The following is a 14133-nucleotide window of genomic DNA, read 5'->3' on the forward strand; positions in this document are numbered from 1 at the left end:
CACATGTCCCTGCAGGCCCCACACAAGTGTGCAACACACTATAAACATGCATACCACATGTGCAATGCAAGCACATGTGCATGCAAAATCCCCTACCTTGAGTTTCAGGTATCACAACATGAGATAGTTTAACAATGGGTCATAGATGCAAGGCTCTGGCTCAAGATGGAGGGAGCCAAGTCACATGTTTTTTTCATTTAGGATTTTCATGTATGAACATACTTTAAGTTGATCAGAACCCCTCCCAGTACTGTCATTCCCCCCGACCCCGTCATCCTCATTCCATGGAACCCTTTCTTTTCAACTAGTCCCTCTTCTTTTTTGATGTCTCCCCCAACGCCTGTTCCATTGTCCCTGGTAAGATTGTGATGAGGTTAACATCGAACACATTTGGTGTAGGTAGGACAGCCACCAGCCGCCGTGAAGTCATTAAAGCCCCAGCTGCTGCTCATCTGGAGGACAGCGCCCCAAAGTACTCCTCTCTACCCCAGCTCTCACATGCTTTCTGTCCCCTCTTCCACAATGTGCCTGGAATCTTGGAGAGCTTGCTAGGGAAGCGTAATTTTCTGAGCAATAACAGCCGTTTGTTCACAGCATTCAGGGGACTTTTGAGTCTCCTCTGGATCTACCACCTTTTTCAAATTTGCGAAGTTCTGTCCCATGTTTTCTGAGAGTCCTCCTAGCCTCTGGCTAAACTGAGTTTGACTCATTAAACCGTACTTAAACTATTATGTGTTCTTTCTCCTGTAAGGATTACAGGCAAACCTTGGTAGACTTTATATTTTAGAAATTTGAACTATATTTTTTTGTTCATAACCCATTTTTCCAAAACATTTGCTCTGGACCTCCTCTGCTTCTACACAAAAGTGACATCATTTATTTTTCCCACATTTTTCCTCTTATTCTTCCTTCTCCTCCTTTTTCTACTTAAAATTTTTTTGTTTATTTTTGTTTATTTATTTGAGAGCGACAGGCAGAGAAAGAAGCAGATAGAGAGAATGGGCTTGCCATGGCCTCCAGCCACTGCGAAGGAAATCCAGACACGTGCGCCCCCTTGTGCATCTGGCTAACGTGGGTCCTGGGGAATCAAGCCTCAAACTGGGGTCCTTAGGCTTCACAGGCAAGGGCTTAACTGCTGAGCCACTTCTCCAGCCCCTTTTTTTCTACTTTTTAAAGCCAAAGATCCTTTTGGGATAGTGACTCAACCCACTGCTTCCTCTATACATCAGTTTTCTCTTATCTGAAGTTTCACTTTACAAAATTACAATTTTCTGAAGGCAACCATGGTCTAAAAGCATTACATAGCAAACTCTAGAATTAAATAAATATGCTTTAACTTGAGTACTGTTGACAATTTGTTCTATCCTACTTGGTTGGGGAATCATCACCACGTCTACTGTAAGCAGGCAGTCCACCCATGAAACACTCAATATTTCTCTGGGTCATCAAATCAACCCTGATACATGGCCTAATGTTGAATGGTAATCCTCGTGCCATTCACCTTATTTATGTCATTATATAGGCCTTGAAGCAACTCAACTCAATATAAGGAAGGTGAGTACAGTACATTGAGATATTCTGAGAGACACCACATACATGTAACTTCATTAGTGTTTATTTTAAATAATTATTCAGTATTTGCTTATTGCTAATACCTTTCTGTCCTTAACACATGAAATATTTTTTGAGGCAAGCCCAACAGACTGCCTGTTTGTTTTTTATTTTATTTTCTTTCTTTCTTTCTTTATTTTTTTAGCTGAGAGGAGGGAGAGGGAGAGAGAGAGAATGGGTGCACCAGAGCCTCCAGCCACTGCAATCGAACTCCAGATGCGTGCGCCCTTGTGCAACCTGTGTCATTGTGCATCTGGCTTATGTGGGACCCGCAGAGTCGAACATGAGTCCTTAGGCTTTGCAGGAAGGTGTCTTAACTTCTAAGCTATCTATCTAGCACAATAAAATAAATTTTAATCACAGGTATAATTGTGAAGGAATAAAACATAGTGTATTTATGGTTTTGTTCAACCCATGGTTTTAGGCATCCAGCTGGAATCTTGGAATGTATGCCCAGAGATGATGGTAAACTGCTATACTCAGCTTTTATTGTACTTATGAGTATAATTAGCCTGGATTAGTCTTATACTCTAGGACATTTTAATATATCTAGAATCTATATTTCATACCATGAACATTAAAGTAACTTCTGACCCTTTCTCTCTCTCTCTCTTTTTTTTTTCTTTTTGTTTTTTGAGGTAGGGTTTCACTCTAGCTCAGGCTAACCTGAATTCACTATCTAGTCTCAGGGTGGCCTCGAACTCATGGTGATCCTTCTACCTCTGCCTCCCAAATTCTGGGATTAAAGGCATGAGCCATCACACCCGGCTCTGACTCTTTCTTTTTACCCAGGATCTTTTTCATTTCCAGAAATAAATTTGCTCCAACCAGCATCAAACCATGTTGCAAGTGTGCATGGGTTTGAGGAATCTTTAATATTCTGCTCACGTTAACACTCAGAGAATTTGAGATGTTGACATCTATATTAGGTACAAATAAATGGACATTTTACCAATTACATCACAGCTGATGGCTTTACATCCTCTTCTTCCCCTGATTTCCAGTTTCTTCTGATGATAGTAAATATGAATTGAACAATTAAAACTAACTATAGCTTATGATATTTCCTGTTTATTTAGGGAAAATTACCAACAGAAGCATATTTTGGAAGAGAATAAGGTCTCTATTGGAAACTGGACAAGAGGTCATTTCTGTTAAATTCAGAACAACAACCCAGCTGCATTCTGCTCATGTCCTAAAAACTTGAGTGAATTGAAATCAAATAGAATGGACACATTTCTCTGGCAGAGGGTATTTAAGCACAGCATAGTGTCCTTCTGTAGCATGGCTATCTCTCACTCGTCTCTCTTTAATTTCATTTTTAATTTTTGTTGGAAACCTCCATCCATGTCCACAATGATCAAAATCCTCTCCCACACCCTTGAATTGACCCTTCTTAATGCCCCCACCAAAACCCTCTTCTTTCCAGCTAGTGCCTCTTTGTTTTTCGTCTTCCACCCTCCAAGATAGCATGCTGACTTACCCAGTATTATGCCCTTCTTTTGCAGGTGACATCAGCTACTGTGAGGTCATGAATGCACTGGCATCTTTAAGTCTGGAAGACAGCATTCTAAAACTGTCCTCTTAATTTTTTCCACCATTTCTACCGCAAGGCTCCCGAGCCTTACAGGTAGTGACAGAGATGTGAGGAAGCAGCTGGCCCCATTGCATCTGTATCCACAAAGCAGAAGGACACAAATGCTGTACCCAGCTTGCCTTCTCCTTTTTACTCAGTCTGAGATCCCAACCCATGGAATAGTGCTTTCCATAGTTAGGGTGGGTTCCTCTACGGCCATCAACTAATCCAGAAACTCCCTCACAGACATTCCCAGAGATCAGTCTCCTGGGGGCTTCTAGATTCTCAAGTGGGCAGTAGAGATTAACCTTCATCTCCCAAATGCCAGACAAGGAGCTACAGGACTTGCTCTTGGTCCTGCCGGGTTTCTATCCCGCTTTGGCCATTCATTCCATAGTCTGCCCCCACTCCTTGCTTTAGCAGCTGAATTGCTTACTCTGTGCTGTTACATATTGAAGCTAACTTACTTTTTTTTATTTAATAGGGGCTCACAGTTAGAAGTTCTACTTGAGTCTCAAAAGAGACTTCAATCTTTGGACTTTTGAGCAGTATTGGGCCTGTTAAAGACAATGGGAACTATTGAAGTTGAATGCATTTTGCAGTATGAAATGGCCCTTATCCTGTGACTGCAAGGGACTGACTTTTGTACCTTGAATGTGAAATGTCCCACATAAGTTTATTTGTTTGAATACTTGCCTCATAGCTGGTGGCACTGTTTTGGAAGTTAATCTTCTGAAGATGTAGCCTCACTGAATAAAGTGGGGCATTAAGGATGTTCCTGAATGTTTTATAGCCCAGCCCCACTTTTCATCCACAGTTTGCTTCCTGACTGTGTATGAAATGTGACCAACAGCCTTATTTCTACCACGATGCCTTCCTTACTGCTATAGATGACATTCCCTCAAACTGTAACATTTCCTCTTTTATGTTGCTTCCTGTTAGGTACCTGATGATAAGCAACAAGCAAAGTAGCAAAGTCAGAGGGACCCAGCATCCACTGGTGGACACCAAGGGCAGATACCTCAATTCCTTCTGGTTTGTCTCAGTGCTGCACTGGGGTCTGGTGGTGTCCTGTGTTTCTAGCTCAGACATAGGCACTACCCTTCGGACATACCCTCTTCTCCATCCCCCTTGCCATGGCAGAGCATGCCATCCTATTTACAGAAACCTGCCATCATTTCACTTATGTCTTGCCTAAGGATCCATGAATATATTATGTCCACCAAATCACCCTTCAGATAAGTGCATGTGTGCCAGTGCTGCTCTCACTTTCTGCTCGAGAGGCATCTGTTTTTAGCAGGAAGGACTCCTGGGAGAGGCAAACTTGTCAAAGTTGTGTAGTCAGCATGTAACGAGATATGTCGATTGCACCCTCCGAGGGCTTATTGACTATAGCAGAGGAAGTGGAGGAAGAATGTAAGCCAAAGGATGGGAGGAGTTCTTTGGAAGCTTATCTCCAAGACATAATGTAGTCATTGTATCCATGAGATCACAGTGGCTGTTGTTACCTGCACAAGTCCTGCACAATCCTGGGCCCTTCACAGGTTCTTGTGGATGATGGAGAAAAAAGGGATGCTGGAGATATTTCTTAGTGGAAAGCCTAACGTCTCAGATTCAATTCCCCAGTACCCACATAAAGCCAGATGTTCAATGTGGCACATGCACCAGGATTTCATTTGCAGTGGCAGGAGGCCCTGGCATGCCCATATTCACTCACTCTGTCTGACTTTCTGTTTTTCAAATAAATAAATACATTTAAAAAGATATCAATTTATAAGAGGGAATAGTAAGGAAGAAGAGATGATTCAGTAGAATGAGTGGTTGGCAAAGGAGAGTAGTAGAAGGTGGTTATTAACTATGGAATTATTTTAATAGAAAAAGAAGTTGTTCTAGACAACTTTTAAGGCTGTTCTGTGTTAGTGCAAAATCGTGGGGAACTTGGGATGGGGATACCTCCTTATCTCTGATTGAATCAGTTCCTAAACAATGAGTGCTTTGATGGAGTACAAGCACCCCCAAGAAGACAGCCTGCTACTAACACTCATTTCTCCACACACTCCCCGCCCTGGACAATACCATGTCTCCTTTTTGTGTGCAGAGTACTCTCATTTCAGCTCAAAACTCTATCTTCAGCAATCTCTGCAGGTGTGGCCTTTTGTTGCTTAAAAATCCTTTGAAAGCTCAAAGAGCTCGGCTTTAAAAATGGTTAGCTTTCAATTGCCTGTTTCCTATCAGTTGTAACATATCTCTTTAGGAATTCAGTCAATTTCACATTTCTTAGTATTTACCTTCCCAGGTAGAGATGAATACCACTGACTGGATAGGTGGAGAACTGCAAAGAGCCCAGATGTTTAGGCAGAAAAGGGTTATCATCTCCTGCAAATGCATTCATAGTATGAGAGACAAGCAGAGTGCAACATTTTGCTAAAGAATATGTTGATTATTCAAATGTCTCTCAAATTTTTATATTAGATATGGGTATTGTTCTTAAGATTTATCACATTATAGCAGTGGTCAAATGTCCCTTTCCTGAGAGAATAGTCACTCAGAAAACTGGAAATATTTTTCCTAGCAAATGACCATATAGTATAATCATAATTTTCAAGGTTATAATAAATGAAAAGTACTATCATTGCAGTTAAAATATTTTCATGTGCCAACAATTTCAGGTTCTCTCATGCTCCATAGTTAGTGGAACGAAGGGTTCATTGACTATTGCCTTTTGATGTTTTAGCGGCTCCATGGAAAATTCTGACATTCAGGCATAGCTTATTTGAAAACAAAGAGAAATGCTTTTGGAAGCAGAGGCACCCAGGGAATGTCTTACAGCTAATTGCAGTGGTTCCAACCAAATAAGCTTGTCACCCCCTAAATCCTCACCTCCATGGGAAAATCTTAGGACACATATTTCAGTTTTCTTCACTTGGTGAGGATTGCTACTGGAATTTGGGAGGTCCAGGATAACGTGGCCTGTTTCCATGTTGGAATGTGCTCTACCTCTGTCTAGAAACAGCCTGTATTGTTCCATTTGTATTACTTTTTTTCTTAAGCATTCTCATCCATGTGTTTGACTGCCTGTCTCCTGTATGGCTTCTTCCTCCCAGCCACTTCCAGAACAGTGAACAGTGTCTGGTCTGCATCATTGCAGAAGCTAAGCTGTGGTCACAAAAAATCCACGGAAAAAAAAAATAAAATAAAAAACCCTGTGCCTCTTCACAGTGCACCCAGAAGGAAACAGGAGGGTGTTGTAGAGACATGGCTCTTCCCTGTGGGGTCATAGAAGAGCATGGGCTCCTTTCATCATTGCTCCACAGTCTTTGGTGATTTCGTCCACAACCAGCAGGGACACATATTCATACCCTCTTTGCACATCATCATGTGCAGAACACAGAGAACGGAGAGTGTGGAGGACTTCCTTTTCTAAGAAGCAAGGTGAACATCACTTCTATTCTTTCCCATTCTTTGACTAGAATTTCGTCCTATCATCAATCCTGGCTCCACAAGTAGGTGAGAAATTGAGCCTCTGTTTGGTAGGCAAGATTCCAGATAAAACTAGTATATTACATTAGAAAGAAGTGGAGAATTGTTATCAGTAAGGATATAGTTGTTTCTGCCACCAGCTGTTGGTATTAACAAAACTCTAGCTTTTCTTCCTGATCTAGTGAGCAAGTGATAGATTTTGTGTATAGCGAACTTCAGCTCAGTATTTTTTTTAATTATTTATTTATTTATTTGAGAGCGACAGACACAGAGAGAAAGACAGATAGAGGGAGAGAGAGAATGGGCAAGCCAGGGCTTCCAGCCTCTGCAAACGAACTCCAGACGTGTGCACCCCCTTGTGCATCTGGCTAACATGGGACCTGGGGAACCGAGCCTCAAACCGGGGTCCTTAGGCTTCACAGGCAAGCGCTTAACCGCTAAGCCATCTCTCCAGCCCCAGCTCAGTATTTATCAGCCTGACACTGTGGGTATTTGGAGACAGCTCTTCATTGCTAAGTCAGGAGAGGTCCTGGGCATTGTAGCTACTTAGTGGAACTCCTGCCATGACGTTCCACATGCAGTAGCACTCCTCACCCAGGGGAAGTGAACTGAAATATGTCCCTAGTGTTTTCAAATGGGCAAAGAGGATTCATGGGCTTGCCAGCTTCTTTGACTGAGAACCATGTCAGTTAGATGTAAGGTGTTTTCTTAGGGAGTCTCTCCTTCAAAGGCGTGCACTCTTTTCTTCAGATAAGCTATGCCTGAATGTCAGATTTTTTAATAAGAAATTGGATCAACCCATTCCCCAATTTCTTTTACTTATCAAATAAATATCAATTAAACATACACTAGGTATGCCATGACGATTGATGGGGCAAGGAGGAATTTAGTTAAAATGGTCGTCAGAGCTTCATAATCTCCTAAGAAGACAATATCTATTAAAATCTTACATATAACCATAATAGAAAGAAGTAAGACACATCTTGTGTATTACCAACTCCTTTAAAATGTTTTTGGCAACCAGTGAATGAGTTAGAAATTCCTACCTTATTTTCAGTGAATGGTTTACTGTATCATATCAGTTACTTCCTCACTGGTAGAACAAAATAGCCAGTCAGAGCAGTGAAAGGAAGAAAAGGGTTCATTTTTGGCTTACAGTTGTGAATGAAGTCCGTCACAGTGGGAAAAGCATGGCATAAGCAGGAAACCCACATCACACTGTGACACCCACAGGAAGGAAAAGGAGCAGCAAGCAAGCAGGATGCCTCAGTGAAGTATGTCCTCCATCCAGGCTTCACCTCCTAATGGTGCCACAACCTCCGTGAACAGCTCCACCCACTGCGGATTAAGTATTCAAACATATGAGTCTATGGGTGATGCTTTACAATGAGAACATACATTAACACTTACACCTTATGTTTTTCTTGTGTTTTGACCTTAAGAATCTCTTCTAGAACCTGACAGAGGCAAATATAATTATCCTAGGTGTTTCCCACTTCCTTTCATTGGGCATTGCATAGAAAAGGGAAGTGATGCACTTGTTTGGAGATAAGAACTTAAGATACCAGTGCTTCCTGTTTTAGTCTAGAGTGAACTGCTTATATATCAGAGACACATAGAGTATTTCAGACAAAATAGGCAGCTTTATGTTTTTTTTAAAGCCATTGTCTATTTCTTTCCATAGACACACTAATTTTCAAAGTCTGAAATGAAACTCTTTCATTTTGTGGCAGTGTAATTCTGTACCTAGCTATGCTAATGTTGATTACTATAAACCACTCACAATTGTTTATTTTATTTTTAGCACTTTAAAAATATAGTCATTATATTTAAATTGATTTTACTTAGCTTGTTAGATGAATTAGGATAGCTAAGAATTTATAACAATATGGTCTTATTAAAATATAGTCATGCTGGGTGTGGTAGAGCACACCTTTAATCCCAGAGTTCAGGAGGCAGAGGTAGGAAGATCTCCATGAGTTTGAGGCCACCCTGAGACTACATAGTGAATTTCAGGTCAGCCTGGACTAGAGTGAGACCCTACCTCAAAAAGCAGGCACTCGGCATCGCCTGCAGGTTCAGGAATTAGACACCCATGGCCCATGAAGACCATTACAAAGAGGCTTGCCAGTGTGACAGGACCTCAAAGACCAAAGGTAAATTAAGTGAAAGATTATTGTTTTTATCTTGTAGCTTCATTTCTCTAGTTATAGAAATTTGAATCTCAAGAGGAAAAAAGAGTCCTGAGTATAAACTGTTTCTAATTATCATATTCAGTCAAATTTTACTTGTAATTGAATAGGACTCTATGTACCCATGTGGCTGTGGATCCAGATGCCAGGAGGCCTGAAGAGGAGCTAATGTGGCCCAGCTAGTGGTTTCATATGGGACCGCCTGAAAGGGTGAGTACAGACACTTAGACTTGGGCAACAAAAGGAGAGCATGCGGTAAGCTTCTTGATGGAGACCTGCTAACGTCCAAGAGTGGGCTAGGCTGTGAAGTGTTCAGGACTAGGTACAGCTATGTGATGCCTCACCCTTGAAAAGGAAGCTTTTGAAGTCCGAAGTCAAGCTGCCATAGCAGAGATGGTGTAATCACCTCACAACTGAGCATTTTACTCAAAAAGCCATGAGAAATTTAAAAAAATAGAGCCAGGCGTGGTGGCGCACGCCTTTAATACCAGCACTCAGGAGGCAGAGGTAAGAGGATCACCGTGAGTTGGAGGCCACCTTGAGACTAAGTAATGAATTCCAGGTCAGCCTGGGCCGGAGTGAGACCCTACCTCAAAAAAAAATATAGATATTGTGGGACCCTAAATGATAGGGTAAATCTACTCAGTGCCTCCTCATTGTTAGTATGCTCTGGGATGTCTGGGAAAGGTCATGGTTTTCACAACTGTTGATGCAGGTTTGGGGGGATCCAGGGAGGGATTTATGCAAGAAATCTCAGGCCTGTGAACCCTAACTTTTGTGGCCTAATCTAATTTAGTGAAGAATTGAAATAATGGGCTCTGATAATGGTAAATTATGAGTTATGACCCAGGGTAAGGCTACCTGAAAGACTCAAGCCACAAGGGAATGCTGCCCTGTGGCCTGTGGAAAGGGAGGATGAAGAAAATGGCCTTCATGGGCGATCTCCCAGGAAAAGCCTCAGAGACAGCACATGCCTGGGTGGAAAGCAAAGCGTGAGAGCTTACCCCAAAAAGATCCCCCTCAGAGCTGAAAGAAAGACCTGGCATGTAAAAATATGAGAAGATACCCCAAAACAAGATAGGAAATTGCCTGGACAAGAAGAAATTCCTCCAACCCTTCCTAGCCAGGCTGGGCAGAGGGAGAGCTTACCCGAGCAGGGACCAGGAGTCAGGCACCAGGAGAAAAGGGATGAAAGCAGAGGAGCACACACAGGCCAGGATGAACATTGTGTGTAAAGAAGAGACCTTATTGGCTGGTGGACTTCGGAGGCCAACACAGTGAGGGGGGGTCAGAACACCCCATGTGCTATGCTGAGGAAGAAGCAGGAGGTTGTTGCCAGGGAGTGATGCTGAGAAATCACTTGCAACCATCTTGGACGAGACTGGATCAGGCATGGGTTCTGCTCCTGCCGGGGAAGGCAGGGTGGCATCGTGTTGCTCTCCTAGGGCCTTTGCTCTGGCTGACTATCAACCAAAAGGCCATCTTTCTTCTGTTTTACCTTCACAGGGATGGAACTCAGGGGCAGACGTATTTAACATGTGTTTCCCAGAGCCAGGTTTTTGCAGTCTTCCAACTACCAAGTAGCTACCAGTGAATGTTGCACCTAGTGTTTCAAAGAATGATATTATTTAGACAACAGATTGTGTCCAAGAGGATTGGATGGAGACAAAAAGCAAATTCTTGGGGTGTTGGGTTAGTTCAAGGAGGTATAATTAAAAGTATTCTTTAACAAACATCAGTACTGAGCCTATGCCTTTGTTCATGATACCACTCATGTGTTTCTCATCAGGGGTCTTGTTCTTATCTGCTGAACCCTGCCCTTGACTTTAGAAAAGAAAAGAAGCTCTGGAAGCTCAGCTGGTATTTAATGTTGGCCAAAGGTCACACCTGGGTCCTGAGAGATTCCACTGACTAGAGAGAATTTGGTTGGTGCTGTGCTTCCTCCCCTTGTGGGCAGATGGCCCTGACAGCTGCAAGGATGTTCCTCCCCAGGAGGCTCTGAGGAGGCATTCTCACCCCCAGAGGAGCCACTCCACTCCCAGCACTGGAGACTGTGAGAGCTCCCTGGAAAGAGGTTCTAAAATTTGGAATTCTAATTCAAGTAACCTGTTCCCTATGAAAGTTGACTACGATGTTCAAACCTGGGATGACCTCCTTGGTGGGGGGTGGGGTGGGGGTGAAGCCCATTTGGGATGATGACTTGAAGGCACCTCAAAAAGCTGGGATGGCAGAGAGGAGACTGATAACCATGCGCTTTCACCAAGAGTGAGAGAATGTGAAAGACCCCTAGCTCTGAGGAGCCCCAAATTGACCATGGGGACTGTCAGTGGGCGGATTAGAGTGGGGAGGTGTCTGGCGTGGGCCGCACCTCCTTTGAAAGCGCAAGAACCCTGTCCCCGCACGGAAGCAAGACCGGGGAGAAGGGTGCGAGGCTCGCCGTCCTGCCCCAGGCACAGGCTGTGGAAGAGCAGAGGCGCAGGCGTGGGAGGGGCAACCAGCAGACACACAGGGGAAGGCTTTACAGGCAATGTGACTCCTTCCCAGGAGAACAGGAGAAACCCCCACCCACCCAGGGAGGCCTCCCGGCGCGATCCCTCCTTCAAATCCTGTAACCGGGACTCACTTTTATCTTTTCAAACTTTGCTAAAATAGACTTATCACATTGATACAGATTAGGCACCGGGTAGGCTTTTTTCTCCCCCGGTAGGTGTTTATCTCAGGACGGGTCCATCCATGTCAGGACTAGTAGGAGCCTCACCTGATCCGTTCTCGTCCAAGCTGGCGCCAAGTGTCCAGCCCAGCGTCAGCTACCTGCTTCTTCCTCCACTTTCCCCAGGCTGGCACCGGAGGGCTGGCCCTTCCCCAGTCAGTCTCTGGGGTCCATCAGCCAATCCGGTTCCTCCCTCACAACTGCTGGTGATGAGGCTCCTTCTCCCTGGACCCCTGACTGATGGGCCTGGACCCCAGCCTCTTGTACAGGCCCTTTGCCCCTCCTCGGCAATCGGACCCCTGACACTTCCTTTTCCTCTTCTTCCGTATGTGAGGGGACCCTCTTGTTCTCCATTCACCCTTCCCAGCAAGCTTCCGGAATGGGCAGAGTTTCTTCTGATTTGGGCTTTCCTGCTTTGCTGTCTCGTCTAACTCCCCCTGAAATAAATTTCATAATTTAACCTCCCACGAGTCTGCAGTTTCAATTCTTTGTTGACGTAGATAAGAACTCTACATACCACAGTTAAATAAAAATATCATTGATGAAGGAAAACAGCAAGAGATGATATATGCTATTTTTTTTTAAATGTGCTTTTCCCTTCGTGGGGTATCAAAGCGCTAAGAGTGCGAATCGGCCACGGAGGGCAGTGAGTTCACAGGGGCAGCTGAAAAGCGCCCGTGCAGGTTGCAGACAAGATGCGCGCTTCTCCTGCCCCCGTGTGGCTGGACTCCGCCACTGCAAGAGCTTTGACCGCTGGAGGAGTGTCGTCGCGAGTTTTCTCGTCCTCAGCAGCTTTCACAAGTTATGTATCTGACAAAGGAAACCTGAAACAATGCTCGTTTATTCGGAACGATTTTCTGCGCCTGCATGCGTGTGCTGTGCGCGTGTGTGTGCATAGGGCAACACTTGGGTGCATGCGCATGCACATGTACAGGGACGTCTTCCTCCACGTCTCTCTTTTTTTCTTCTCCTAAGGCAGGTCTCTGGGTTAGTCTAGCTGGCCTCTGGGATTCCCTGTGCCCATGTCCAACTCACTGGAACTGCAGGTGGGCAGCCACACCCACCGGGCATTTAAGGGGTGCTGGCGATCCCAACTCCAGAGTCCATGCTTGGCATGGCAAGTGCTTTACCTACGGAAACATTTTGCCAGCCCCATGAAATATTTTCTTTGTTATTTTTAAGTGTGTATATATGTATGTGTGTGTGTGTGAATGTGTATCCTGTGACCTGAGTTTGGTGTAATCACTTCCTACATTTCCTTGTTCTATCTAGTTATGAAAATATAAGGCTAAATGTTAAGGAGATCTAAACTATTAATATCTGATAATTTTATAAAACATGATTAAATTATTCTCAATATACATGTATATGTGCATATATATGTATGTATATATATATATGTGTGTGTATATATATATAATGTTTTTCAAGGTAGGGTCTCTCTCTCTAACACAGACCAACCTGGAACTCATTAAGTAGTTTCAGAATGGCCTTGAACTCACAGAGATCCTCCTACCTCTGCCTACTGAGTGCTGGGGCTAACAGCATGCACCACCACAGTCAGCTATTCTCAATCTTGCAATGACTAGTTTCTGGAAGTATTGTATGAGTTACTTCTCTTGTTGCTAGGACCAAACACTGGACATGAAACAATTTGAGGAACACTCCTGGCTTGAGGCTGGAGTCCGTCATCACAGCAGGGAAAGCGTGGGGCGAGTGGTCACATACCACTGGTTTCTTTTCTCCTCTTTATTAAGTCGGACCCGAGTCCTTGGGGTGGTGCCACCCATATTCCAAGGGGGTCTTCCCTCCTCAGTTAAGCATCTCCGCCAATATCCACAGACATGCCCAGTGGTGACTGTCCTAGGTGATTCTAAATTTAATCAGCTTGACAACAAAGATTAACTGTCACAGGTATAATTCACAAATATCAGGGTTTGTGTTTGAAATAGCGGTGGGACTCATGATCAAGCCTTCAGGTTTATTAATTCATTAGTTCAAGTTCATTACTTTCAACAAAGGAGTTATTGTTAAATATGGATGAAAATAAATTCATGGCCATGCTGGCATTTAGCATAGTTGATAAGTTATTTAATGATTGTAACAACTTCTCTTTTAACTGGAAAGTAATAATTTTTGAAACTTCTTGTGATAATAGAAATGAGTTGCAAATGGAATATCACTTTTGAGTCTCAGGATTGCTAGTGGCAGTGTGCCAATGTTACAAGGGTGGTCAGCTCCTGGCTCATTGGATGGCATTGGGGACATCAGTGCCAAGACACAGCTGCTTGTTTTCTTTCGGGGGGGTTCAGGTGCTTTTGACTTACACAAAAGTCAGTTCAAACCATCAGCTGGAGATGTGCACGCTCCTGTGAAGTGCCCTGTCACCTGCCCCACCCCGTAAGCCACGCGCTGGGCCACCAGGAGACGGAGGTTCTGGCTGTGTGTCCACAGTGGGAAGTGGTGTCCCTCACATTTCTGCAGCAGATGCCCAACTCCTTGTGCCTAGAGGTGCCTGCAAGAGGCTACTGATGGCTCAGGACTGCGGTCCCTCTGGGGCTGGG

The sequence above is a fragment of the Jaculus jaculus genome, chromosome 12 (genome assembly GCF_020740685.1).
Source record: "Jaculus jaculus isolate mJacJac1 chromosome 12, mJacJac1.mat.Y.cur, whole genome shotgun sequence".
In the NCBI taxonomy this organism is placed as follows: Eukaryota; Metazoa; Chordata; class Mammalia; order Rodentia; family Dipodidae; genus Jaculus; species Jaculus jaculus.